At 48.9% G+C, this 14,213-nt stretch overlaps 1 protein-coding gene across 1 annotated transcript in view; it reads left to right on the top strand.

The window, feature by feature from the left end:
* The first annotated feature begins 663 nt into the window (after positions 1 to 663).
* LOC143809692 (uncharacterized) overlaps positions 664 to 14,213 on the top strand; it is a 99,783-nt gene continuing 86,233 nt past the window's right edge. Inside the window, exon 1 of the mRNA XM_077292732.1 lies at positions 664 to 871. The gene's annotated coding sequence lies outside the window, so the exon portion shown is untranslated. The remainder of the gene's footprint in view (positions 872 to 14,213) is intronic.

Here is a 14,213-nt window from a genome sequence, read left to right as displayed (position 1 = left end):
GGGGCGGGGCCGGTGACATCACCATGTCAATACTGTATGCCCAGAGCACGTGCGCGGATTCCTGGGCTCCCGGTCACAGTCAGTGCTGTGTGATCCGGCATCCTGTCTGAGCGCTGGCACCATGTGTACCGAAGTCGTGAAGTTCGTGCCCGTAACTATGATTACTAAAAACAAAGGAGATGATGGGAACGTGGAGTTATTTTGGGCTGTTCGCTGTGAAAATTGCTTGGAGAAAAAAAACTATTAACTGTTTCTAGTCCAGTGTTAGTGCGAGGGTCTGTGCACAGTGCACACAGAGGTTTTTGAGCAGCAACTTTCCAAAACCACTGAAACCAGAGGCGTAGCTAGGGTTTTGGTTCAGGGGGGCGAGTGGGCCCCTAACCAGGAAACCTTGATTACAGCTCGGTGACGCACCCTAATAGTCGAGGAGAACCTCAGCAGATGACCGCGCTATTACTGAAGATAATCTCTATATAAAGACCAATATGGATATTACCGCCATATGGTTAGTGGTAGATACCAGTCCTACAGAACATATGAGATCAGTGCACAGTTACAGATAATGTCTTACCGCTGACGTCCTTTCTGATGGAGTCGTTCACTTTCCCGTTTTTTTCCATCTGGCCCAGACCGACATGACAACTTCTTCCAGCCAGGACTTGTCTGCAGAGAATACAACAAAGACACATTTCACTTCTCATCAGGTACGGACTGGGGCTGAAATTCAGTCCTGGCATTTGAAATCACACAGGCCCATGTTGTCCCTGTCCCCATGAACCAGATGGGACATATTACTAATATTACCCTGGATGGAGGAAAGCAAGATTTACCACAAGACCAATATTTCTGATGACACCCGTGGCCTGCTGGGGTAAGTGACAGAGTCAGCGACTTTGTGCTCCGTCACACCTCTTAACAGTATGGGTGTCCTGTGAACACAGATTCTGCTAACACTGTAGCAGACAAGGCAGCCCATGACCAGACAGGCCCTTCTGGCATTTGCCAGATGGCCAGTCCAGCCCTGCTTCTCATATGTTCAGCACGTCACCATCTACTCCCAACCTGCACAAACTCCTCATCTTGCTTATACCCCAATACTGAGCCTCTGCTGCCGTATGTGTCCCTATTACTGCACCTGATACCCCAATACTGAGCCGCTGCTGCCGTATGTGTCTCTATTACTGCACCTGATACCCCAATACTGAGCCGCTGCTGCCATATGTGTCCCTATTACTGCCCCTGATACCCCAATACTGAGCTGCTGCTGCCGTATGTGTCTCTATTACTGCACCTGATACCCCAATACTGAGCCGCTGCTGCCTTATGTGTCTCTATTACTCCACCTGATACCCCAATACTGAGCCGCTGCTGCCTTATGTGTCCCTATTACTGCACCTGATACCCCAATACTGAGCCGCTGCTGCCGTATGTGTCCCTATTACAGCACCTGATACCCCAATACTGAGCCGCTGCTGCCTTATGTGTCCCTATTACTGCACCTGATACCCCAATACTGAGCCGCTGCTGCCGTATGTGTCCCTATTACAGCACCTGATACCCCAGTACTGAGCCTCTGCTGCCATGTGTCCCTATTACTGCCCCTGATACCCCAATACTGAGCCGCTGCTGCCGTATGTGTCTCTATTACTGCACCTGATACCCCAATACTGAGCCGCTGCTGCCTTATGTGTCCCTATTACTCCACCTGATACCCCAATACTGAGCCGCTGCTGCCGTATGTGTCCCTAAATACTGCCCTGATACCCCAATACTGAGCCGCTGCTGCCGTATGTGTCCCTATTACTGCCCCTGATACCCCAATACTGAGCAGCTGCTGCCGTATGTGTCCCTATTACTGCACCTGATACCCCAATACTGAGCCGCTGCTGCCGTATGTGTCCCTATTACTGCCCCTGATACCCTAATACTGAGCCGCTGCTGCCGTATGTGTCCCTATTACTGCACCTGATACCCCAATACTGAGCCGCTGCTGCCCTATGTGTCCCTATTTCTGCACCTGATACCCCAATACTGAGCCACTGCTGCCGTATGTGTCCCTATTACTGCACCTGATATCCCAATACTGAGCCGCAGCTGCTGCCGTATGTGTCCCTATTACTGCACCTGATACCCCAATACTGAGCCGCTGCTGCCGTATGTGACCCTAAATACTTCCCTGATACCCCAATACTGAGCCGCTGCTGCCCTATGTGTCCCTATTACTGCACCTGATATCCCAATACTGAGCCGCTGCTGCCGAATGTGACCCTAAATACTTCCCTGATACCCCAATACTGAGCCGCTGCTGCCGTATGTGTCCCTATTACTGCACCTGATATCCCAATACTGAGCCGCTGCTGCCGTATGTGTCCCTAAATACTGCCCTGATACCCCAATACTGAGCCGCTGCTGCCGTATGTGTCCCTATTACTGCCCCTGATACCCCAATACTGAGCAGCTGCTGCCCTATGTGTCCCTATTACTGCCCCTGATACCCCAATACTGAGCCGCTGCTGCCCTATGTGTCCCTATTACTGCACCTGATATCCCAATACTGAGCCGCTGCTGCCGAATGTGACCCTAAATACTTCCCTGATACCCCAATACTGAGCCGCTGCTGCCGTATGTGTCCCTATTACTGCCCCTGATACCCCAATACTGAGCCGCTGCTGCCGTATGTGTCCCTATTACTGCCCCTGATACCCCAATACTGAGCAGCTGCTGCCCTATGTGTCCCTATTACTGCCCCTGATACCCCAATACTGAGCCGCTGCTGCCGTATGTGTCCCTATTACTGCACCTGATACCCCAATACTGAGCCGCTGCTGCCGTATGTGTCCCTATTACTGCCCCTGATACCCTAATACTGAGCCGCTGCTGCCGTATGTGTCCCTATTACTGCACCTGATACCCCAATACTGAGCCGCTGCTGCCCTATGTGTCCCTATTTCTGCACCTGATACCCCAATACTGAGCCACTGCTGCCGTATGTGTCCCTATTACTGCACCTGATATCCCAATACTGAGCCGCAGCTGCTGCCGTATGTGTCCCTATTACTGCACCTGATACCCCAATACTGAGCCGCTGCTGCCGTATGTGACCCTAAATACTTCCCTGATACCCCAATACTGAGCCGCTGCTGCCCTATGTGTCCCTATTACTGCACCTGATATCCCAATACTGAGCCGCTGCTGCCGAATGTGACCCTAAATACTTCCCTGATACCCCAATACTGAGCCGCTGCTGCCGTATGTGTCCCTATTACTGCACCTGATATCCCAATACTGAGCCGCAGCTGCTGCCGTATGTGTCCCTATTACTGCACCTGATATCCCAATACTGAGCCGCAGCTGCTGCCGTATGTGTCCCTATTACTGCACCTGATACCCCAATACTGAACCGCAGCTGCTGCCGTATATGTCCCTATTACTGCACCTGATACCCCAATACTGAGCAGCTGCTGCCTTATATGTCCCTATTACTGCACCGGATACCCCAATACTGAGCCGCTGCTGCCGTATGTGTCCCTATTACTGCACCTGATACCCCAATACTGAGCCGCTGCTGCCGTATGTGTCCCTATTACTGCACCTGATACCCCAATACTGAGCCGCTGCTGCCGTATGTGTCCCTATTACTGCACCTGATACCCCAATACTGAGCCACTGCTGCCATATGTGTCCCTATTACTGCACCTGATACCCCAATACTGAGCCGCTGCTGCCGTATGTATCCTTATTACTGCACCTGATACCCCAATACTGAGCCGCTGCTGCCGTATGTATCCTTATTACTGCACCTGATATCCCAGTACTGAGCCACAGCTGCTGCCGTATGTGTCCCTATTACTGCACCTGATACCCCAATACTGAGCAGCTGCTGCCTTATATGTCCCTATTACTGCACCTGATACCCCAATACTGAGCCGCTGCTTCCATATGTGACTATTGCTGCACCTGATACCCCAATACTGAGCCGCTGCTTCCATATGTGACTGCTGTGTGGTTCTCTGTGCCTTCTAAATTCTAAAGCAACCCTCTAGAATACAGTAATGCTGTGGGCACAAGTGCCCTAGAAAACAGTGCCCGCATTTTGCCACCTAGAAAGTAATAATGTCCTGTGTGTGCCCCTTTGATAGTCACAGTAACTCAGGTTCCCCTATAACAATAAGTGCCCACTTTATAGCTCCCCTATACACAGTATGATGTTCTCTTATACTTAACCTGACGCCTCCTCACTGTAATGTACCCCTAGACAGTATACAGACCCCTTAGAAGCCCCCAACACTGTGATGGTCCCTTCACTGTAATCCCCACACTGTATTATGGCCCCTTAGATAGCCTCCATATAGTATAATGTGCCAGATAGTCCTCAATATAGTACAAGTATAATACATTCCCCATAGGCCTCCATATAGTATAACGTACTCCCCATAGGCCTTCATATAGTATAATGCACTCCCCAGAGGTCTCCATATAGTATAATGCACTCCCCATAGGCAGCCTGAATAGTATAATGCACCCCCGTAGGCAGTCAGTAGAGCATAATGCACTCCCCATAGGCAGCCTGTATAGTATAATGCACCCCCGTAGGCAGTCAGTATAGTATAATGCACCCCCATAGGCAGCCAGTATAGTATAATGCACCCCCATAGGCAGCCTGTATAGTATAATATATATACTCAAAGCCAAAACAAATAAATTGATGGCACAAGGAGTGTGCAGTTTAGTATAAATTAGCCAATGATCTAAACAGTACAAACATCTAATAAGATATCGTAAAGACAAAAATTGCCACTATTTCAATCTTCGCAACAACAACTATAGTGCATAGAATGCTCATCATAACCATCTGCTAAGCCATAAGAAATAGGGAAACCATGAAAAAAGTGCATATAGTTAGTGTAATACATGTAGGGTGCCCTTTTTTCATGGTTTCCCTAGTGCTTATGGCTTAGCAGATGGTCATGATGAGCATTCTATGCACTATAGTTGTTGTTGCTATTTTCTTACACTCCTTGTGCCAGCAATTTATTGGTTTTGGCTTTGAGTATATACAGTTCTATACGGGGTGAGCCCTATGTTGTTTAGGTTATAAGGACTAATATGTATGCATCTGTATAGTAAAATGCACCCCCATAGGCAGTCTGTATAGTATAATGCACCCCCATTAGGCAGCCAGTACTGTATAGTGCATCCCCATAGGCAGCCAGTACAGTATAGTGCACCCCCATAGGCAGCCAGTACAGTATAGTGCACCCCCATAGGCAGCCAGTATAGTATAATGCACCCCAATAGGCAGTCTTCATAGTATATTGCACCCCCATTAGGCAGCCAGTACAGTATAGTGCACCCCCATAGGCAGCCAGTACAGTACAACACACCCCCATAGGTAGCCAGTATAGTATAATGCACCCCCATTAGGCAGCAAGTACAGCATATTGACCCCATAGGCAACCAGTACAGTATACTGCAGCCCCATAGGCAGCCAGTATAGTATACTGCACCCCAATAGGCAGTCTGCATAGTATATTGCACCCCCATTAGGCAGCCAGTACAGTATAGTGCACCCCCATAGGCAGCCAGTACAGTACAACACACCCCCATAGGCAGCCAATATAATATAATGCACCCCCATAGACAGTCTGTATAGTATAATGCACCCCCATTAGGCAGCCAGTACAGTATAGGGCACCCCCATAGGCAGCCAGTACAGTATAGTGCACCCCCATAGGCAGCCAGTATAGAATAATGCACCCCCATTAGGCAGCCAGTACAGTATACTGCACCCCCATTAGGCAGCCAGTACAGTATACTGCACCCCCGACAGCCAGTACAGTATAATGCACCTCCATATGTAGCCTGCATAGTATAATGCACCCCATAGGCAGCCAGTACAGTATAATGCACCCACATAGGCAGCCAGTATAGTATAAGGCACTCCCCATAGGCAGCCAGTACAGTATAATGCTCCCCCATAGTCAGACTGCATAACATAATGCACCCCCATTAGGCAGCCAGTATAGTATATTGCACCCCCTTAAGCAGCCAGTATAGTATAATGCACCCCCATAGGCAGACAGCACAGTACAATGTACCCCCATAGGCAGCCAGTATAGTATAATGCATCCCCATAGGCAGTCTCTATAGTATAATGCACCCCCATTAGGCAGCCAGTACAGCATAGTGCACCCCCATAGGCAGCCAGTACAGTATAGTGCACCCCCATGGGTAGCCAGTATAGTATAATGCACCCCCATAGGCAGTCTGTACAGTATAATGCACCCCATTAGGCAGCAAGTATAGTATAATGCACCCCCATAGGCAGCCAGTACAGTATAATGCACCCCCATAGGCAGCCAGTACAGTATAATGCACCCCCGGCAGCCAGTACAGTATAATGTGAGTTGCCCGCCAGGGCCGTGGGGTACTCGGTACCGGGTCCTGCGTTCACAGGGGGATGTCATGGTGGCGACCAGGTCCGTGGCCCTGAGCACCCATGTAAAAGGGAAAGGTCTTTAAAGGGAATAAAGTTTATGTACGTGATTCCACCTGTGGTATTCGCTCTGTGGGGATCGACGCTGCTTAAAGGGGTCCTCTGGGGTGATGTTATGGCAGCTAGATGGTATAACTTCCCACAGGTGAAGTATATCCCCAGGACTCCCGGTGTGTAGATGGAAGATGGTGAATGGCACAGTAAAGAACGAGGACACAGGTTTGCAGTCTCTTTACCTGGTTTACTGAAAACTTCAGGCAGCCACAGTCCAGGGTACCAGATCACAGGGCACGCAGGATCCGTCCGGCTTGGAGGCAAGTTAGGAGTCCCCTTATCCAGGTGGAAATCAAAGTCTTCCTCTAGCACTGTGGTGTTGTAGTTCCTTACTGCCTATGGCTTCATGTAAGGTCCTCACAGATGTTCTCTCTGTCCCCCATAAAGGATAGGACATAACCCATATGACTGGTGACTTGAGCCTTTTTACAGGGACTTTAGTACGCCCTGGGCTCTACAGGTGTCACGGTGCCTCCTGGGTATTAAGGCGGACAGGTAACTTGCAGTTCAGCTGTCCTGCCGGTCTCTGATGTAAGTCGTGGAGTCTCTTACATTCCTCGGTGTTCCGGCTACCGGTGCCTGCGCCTCAGAAGGAAGCAGCCTGCTCATGGCTGGTCTCCCACTGGTATTCCTCTCCTGTGCTTCGCTCTCCGACATGTTCACTGCAATATATTCGGCTTTCATATAATCTCTTCCCAGGAGCTGCAGCACTGTGGCTACACAGCTCCGTACACCTTCTTCTGCCTCAGACTGCTCCAGTCTGTTTCCTGGCACAAACTGTCTAACTTTTCTACAAACTACCATACAGTATATATGGGAAGTCACCTAGTAAATAAGAGCAAAAGCTCCCCTGTTGGCCTGGAGTTTGAACATGTTGCATGCTTGTGTTTACCTGGTGACAGTTATGCTTCCTTGCCTTCAAGCGTAACATCACCTCCCCGGTGAGGGAAGCAAGGCTACTGTGACGACCAGGACCCTGAGGCACCACAAATGCACCTCCATAGGCAGCTTGCATAGTATAATGCACCCCCATAGGCAGCCAGTACAGTATAATGCACCCCCATAGGCAGCCAGTATAGTATAATGCACTCCCCATAGGCAGCCAGTACAGTATAATGCACCCCCATAGGCAGCCAGCAGGGCCGGACTGGCCATCGGGCAGTTCTGGCAAATGCCAGAAGGGCCGGTGGTAGTAGTGGGCCGCTTGAGTGTGCCGCTGTCGGCACACTCCCCCCCGCTGTAGGCACACTCCCCCCGCTTTCGGCACACTCCTCCCGTTGTCGGCACACTCCCCGCTCCGCATTCAACTATACCGGCATCATAGACGCCGGTACAGTTGAATGCAATGATGGAGGACAGAGCGTCTGCTGTCGCTCCTTCTCCCATCATTCCCCGCTCTGCCTCTGACACTGCGGATGCGCGATGACATCATATCATCACGCACCTGCTGTGTGACGGGCGGGCAGACTGCAGCTGCTGAGACCAGAGCCAGGAGCAGCGTGGGGCAAGAGGAGAGGTGAGTAGAGTGTTTTTTTTCATTATATATATTTCAATGAGTGATAACTGGATTGTGGGGCTATTTGGGGGGGCTGCATTACATTCTATGGGTGCTATGCTGCATTACATTCTATGGGGGCTGTGCTGCATTACATTCTATGGGGGGCTGGCTGTATTACATTCTATGGGGGCTGTGCTGTATTACATTCTATGGGGGCTGTGCTGTATTACATTCTATGGGGTTGTGCTGTATTACATTCTATGGGGGCTGGCTGTATTACATTCTATGGGGGCTGTGCTGTATTATATTCTATGGGGGCTGTGCTGTATTACATTCTATGGGGACTGAGCTGTAATGCTGGATACAGCTGTGATTATATGTTATATAGTCGTGTTACACTCCCCTCACTTCTTGTAACCTACAAGTGTACAAAGATATTATACAGTCACCATGTGACATGTGGGCCTGTGTAACTTCAAATGCCAGGGCTGAATTTTAGTCCCAGTCTGGCCCTGGCAGCCAGTACAGTATAATGCACCCACATAGGCAGCCTGCATGGTATAATGCACCCCCATTAGGCAGCCAGTACAGAAAACATAAATCCAATACTCACCTCTCCTCCTTGTTCTTACGGTTCTCTGAGCACCCGCTCATCTCCGGACTGCAGGTGCCGAGTACTGACGTCATCACGACCCCCTGTCAGTGTCGATGTCAGTGTCGTCAGACGCTGACGGGGATGATGGGAGAGGGAGCGTAGCGTTCCTTCTCTCATCAATGTGGTCAGCAGTTGACCCTGCGATGACGAGCGGGGGGGCCCACTGCTGGCACTGGACCCCCCACCACCTTCTCAGGGGTCCCATAGTGGCCGGGCGGCACTGCAGGGAGATCGATTCTCCCTGCTCTGCCGCAGAATGTAACTGTATTGGTGCAATGTGCTCACCGATACAGTTACGTAGTGTAGCTCTGGGTGGGACCCCTCAAAGTGCGGGGCCCGGGGCCACTGCCCCCGGTAGCTACGCTACTGACTCAAACACTTGGCATATGTGCACACTATCAGGATTTGACACAGGTGAAATCTGCACCTGAGGTCACTAGCAGATCACCTGCATTTTTTATGCGTTTTCTACATGCATTTTTTATGCTGTTTTTCCACATGCGTTATTTTGTCACTTGAAATAAAGCTTAGGCTACGTTCACATTTGCGTTGTGCGCCGCAGCGTCGGCGCCGCAACGCACAACGCAAACAAAAATGCAGCAAAACGCATGCACAACGCTGCGTTTTGCGCCGCATGCGTCCTTTTTTTAATTGATTTTGGACGCAGCAAAAATGCAACTTGCTGCGTCCTCTGCGCCCGGACGCGGGTGCCGCAGGGACGCATGTGGCGCTAAATGCAAGTGCGACGCATGTCCATGCGCCCCCATGTTAAATATAGGGGCGCATGACGCATGCGGCGACGCTGGGGCGCATGACGCATGCGGCGACGCTGCGGCGCCCGACGCTGCGGCACAGACCGCAAATGTGAACGTAGCCTAATTGAAAGTTAGCTTCTGGGAAAAAAAGAATGATTTCCTGTTTGCAGATATATTGGGGTATGTTCCCACGGTCAGTAAGGCTACGTTCACATTTGCGGCCAGCGCCGCAGCGTCGGGCGCCGCAGCGGCGCCGCATGCGTCATGCGCCCCTATATTTAACATGGGGGCGCATGGACATGCGGCGCACTTGCGTTTTGCGCCGCATGCGTCGCTGCGGCGCCCGCGTCGGTGCGCAGAGGACGCAGCAAGTTGCATTTTTGCTGCGTCCAAATTCAATGAAAAAAACGACGCATGCGGCGCAAAACGCAGCGTTGTGCATGCGTTTTGCTGCGTTTTTATTTGCGTTGTGCGTTGCGGCGCCGACGCTGCGGCGCACAACGCAAATGTGAACGTAGCCTAAACGATGTGGGTTGGATGCTACGTACCACCGCAGCGTCCATATGTTACAGCATAGTGGATAGGAACAACAACAAAGTGTGGGCAGGCACAACCGCCAGGGATCACCTCTAGCATACTACAAAGCAGCACAATAAAATAAACAAAAGAAAAGAGTAGCATGCAAACAAAAGGGATCACCAAAAGCATTTACCAAAATATAACAATTTTATTAGACCACACTCATAGAACACTACACACAACAGTTAAAAGCACTTAAAATTTGCAAAAGCATACCAAACAAGTAGTGAAGACCAGACCTGTAATAATACAAAAATACACTAACCCCGATCGCTATAATCCCAGAAATCCAGCCCGCAATAGTACAAAAAGCCTCCCCACCATGAAAATGTAAACAGACGGCGTCTGTTTACATTTTCATGGTGGGGAGGCTTTTTGTACTATTGCGGGCTGGATTTCTGGGATTATAGCGATCGGGGTTAGTGTATTTTTGTTAGATTACACACCGTCATTGTTAATGTACACTGTGTCCCAAATTATTATGCACAAAGAGTTTAGGAGTGATAAGGTTAGAATTTTTTTGTTTGTCATTTAAACGCATTGATGGCGATGTGTGTCAGGGCTCTTAAAATCACTGAAAGCAATTGCAGATACCTGTGCAAATTAGTTTGGCAGGTGTGTCCAAATAAAGGCAAGACTACTTAAGAAGGCTGTTCCACATTATTAAGCAGCCTACATTTTTGGCCAAAGTGGGAAAGAAAAAGGATGTGTCGGCTGCTGAGAAGCAACAAATTGTGGAGTATTTAGGTCAAGGCATGACTACAATCAACATTGCCAAGACACTTCATCATGATCATCACACAATCAAGAAGTATGTAGCTGATTCCCAGCACACACGTGTGCGTGCTGATAAGGAAAAAGTGAGGACCCTTTCCAACAGGCAATTGCGTCAGGTTAAAAGAGCAGCTGCAAAAATGCCTGGTCATAGCAGCAGACAAGTTTTTGAAGCTGCTGGTGCCTCCAACGTCCCCAGAACAACAAGATGCAGGGTCCTTCAGAGGTGCGTAAGCCATTCTGTCGACCACCTCTATCCACTGCACACAAGCAGAAACAGCTCCAGTGGGCCAAATGATACATGAAGACTGACTTCCAAACTGTTTTGTTCACCGATGAGTGCCGTGCAATGCTCGATGGTCCAGATGGATGGAGTGGAGGATGGCTGGTTGATGGACACCCCATGAAAACACGGCTAAGGTGCCAACAAGGAGGAGGTGGAGTAATGTTTTGGGCTGGAATCATGGGGAGAGAGATTGTTGGCCCCTTTATGATCCCTGAAGGGGTAAAGATGAACTCCATAATCTATGTGGAGTTTCTAAAAACACTTCCTGCCATGGTTCAAGAGGAAGAACCGTGCTTTCCGCAGCAAGATCATTTTCATGCATGATAATGCACCGTCTCATGCTGCAAAAAACACATCTGCATCTCTGGCTGCTATGGGCATAAAAGAGGACAAACTTATGGTGTGGCCACCATCTTCCCCTGGCCTCAACCCCATTGAGAACCTCTGGAGCATCATCAAAAGGAGTGTCTATGATGGCGGGAGGCAGTTCACATCTAAGCAACAGCTCTGGGAGGGTAATGTACCAGGCCTCGAAGGTAGCATCCCCATGTGATGGATCAGGGCAATGAAAGATGGTAAAATGAGAAGGTGGCACCGGGCACAGGTGCCCAACGCGTATCGCCAGTGAACTGGCTTCCTCAGGGGCAATGTCAGTAGTGTCCATATCTAATGGTTAAATACCTTTCAAGTAATTGACAAAGTGGAGTCAGCTGGAGACAAGAGGTGTCCGGATTTAGACTGGATAATGAGCGTACATCCGAAGGCCGGAAGTGGCCCACAACGCCCGCGGCTGCGCAATGGAGGAAAAGAGTCCGAGGTTCACACTTCGGACCGCCCGCCACGATGCAAGTGCGCACGCGCCAAAACGGCGCATGCGCAATGCATACAACGCGGACACGTCATGATGGGAAGCACCCGGGCCAGTGCCGACATGCCAGCGCTTGCACAGTAGAGCACATGAGGTAACGGTCCCCTGTCCCAAGATGTCCGTCCCGGGCCCAGCGCGCACGCGCAGTGGGCCGAGGACGGGTGCCAAAGAGACAGAAAACCGGAAAAAATATCAAAGTCAACCATCACGGCTAAAGAGCCGGTATGTAATACATTTAAGGAACAAACAAATTGAAAGATGCCCGAATCAGGTCCAAAAACACAGACTCTTGCGCATTATACCCAGGTCCCCCGTCCCAAGATGGCCGCCCCGGGCCCAGAGCGCATGCGAAAACAGCGCACGCAAAATGGGCCGAGGACGGACACCGAGAAGACAGAGGAACCAATAATAGGAGATATCCATCACAATGGGCCAGATACAAATACAATAAAATGGAGGAACAAATGGAGAGGGACATCTCCTGGACAACGAAAAAAAAAATATATATATATATATGCAGATGAATATACAAATAGACAAAACTCAGATCCCTACATGAGTGATAACATCCCAAAGTACCCTAAATGCATTCAAAAACGAAATAATGCATACAAATACATATACATAGTGCCATAGATGGAATCATACTTGGGCTGCAAAAGCAGAAATAGCTACCCAAACCTGGCATAGTAAAAATGATAGTATAGCACAAAAAAAATGAAACCCATATTGGAAAATAATTAAAGAAAACCATGGTTTTCAACGGATAGAAACTAGTTCATCCGTAAAAAAAAAAAAAAATTATATACATATAGGTACTATAATACTCAGGACCTGAAGGAGGGAAAAGTTAAATAGGCATCATACACATCCATATTTAATCATTGTTTTCCCAACACTACATATTTTATAGTTGTTTATAATAACCAATAAAAAGCAATTCCTCATTTAGTCCATGTGGAGCAAGAGTATTCAGATTATGGATCCATTTTGATTCGCATCTTAGCAGTTTCCGGACGTCATCACCACCTCGAATGTTTCGTGGGATGGCCTCAAGTCCCATGACCTTAAGTCCCCTGATCCGTCCATTATGAGAGTCCAAGAAGTGTGCAGCAACAGATGAAATACCCCTGCCCCTTTCACGGTCTCTGAATGCCGTGGAGATGTTAGACAGGTGTTGCTGTGTTCTTCTTCGCAATTCCTGCGTGGTCTGTCCCACGTAGACTTTCGGGCAGTCGCAAATCAAGGCATAAACAAGCAAACGTGTCTTGCAGTTAAAGAAGGCTTTCTTTGGTATAATCTGAAAGGGAAAGATAGTGAGCGAAAGACCATCCTGCGCCACCATGTACTGGCAAACATTGCAGCCACCACATGGAAAAGTTCCAAAAGTCCTAAACCCCCTATTTAATCTAGATGTAGGGCGTGTAAAATAACTATGGCAAAGCATATCCTTCAAATTCTTTGCCCGTCGAGCTATCAACTTAGGGGTAGGTGAGATATGCGGTGTCAGCCTGGGTTCACTCAATAGAGTGCCCCAACTACGATCAAGGATCTTATAGATGTCCTGCCACTGGTTGTTAAAGGTAGTCACAATACGGAGTGGTGTGTCCAACTCACGTGTTTGTCTCTGAAGTAGGTCTGAGCGTGAGCTATTCCGAGCTCTCTGATATGCAGAAGAGACGATCTTCTTAGGGTATCCCCGGTGTCTGAAGTGATCTGTAAGTGACCTTGCTTCATGTTGGAAATCCAAAGTCAAACTGCAGTTTCTCTTCAAGCGCAGGAACTGGCCAGTTGGAATACCATTCTTGAGGTGCCTAGGGTGAAAGCTTGAGTAGTGTAACAAACTATTCGTTGCTGTTGGCTTGCGATAAAGAGTAGTGACAACATTTGAATCCACCAAGCTTACTTTAAGATCCAAGAATTCCACCAAGGTAGATGAAATATGTGATGTAAGCCTGATGTTGAAGGGATTTTCATTCAGATCAGCAATGAACCGGTTGCAATCATCTTCAGTGCCTATCCAAAACATCAAAATGTCGTCAATATAATGAAGCCATTTAGGACACCATTCCCTAAATGCTTCGTGTTTGTACACTACTAGCTCCTCCCACCATCCTAAGAATAAATTCGCATAGGAAGGTGCACACCGTGCCCCCATAGCGGTCCCCTTTACTTGCCTGTAGAAGCTTCTATCAAAAACAAAATAGTTTTTGTCGAGGATGAAGAACAAAAGATCAAGTAGAAATTG

The sequence above is a fragment of the Ranitomeya variabilis genome, chromosome 2, assembly GCF_051348905.1.
Source record: "Ranitomeya variabilis isolate aRanVar5 chromosome 2, aRanVar5.hap1, whole genome shotgun sequence".
Taxonomy (NCBI): domain Eukaryota; kingdom Metazoa; phylum Chordata; class Amphibia; order Anura; family Dendrobatidae; genus Ranitomeya; species Ranitomeya variabilis.
The sequence above is the reverse complement of the archived record's forward strand: the minus strand, read 5'-3'. Positions and strand labels throughout refer to the sequence as shown.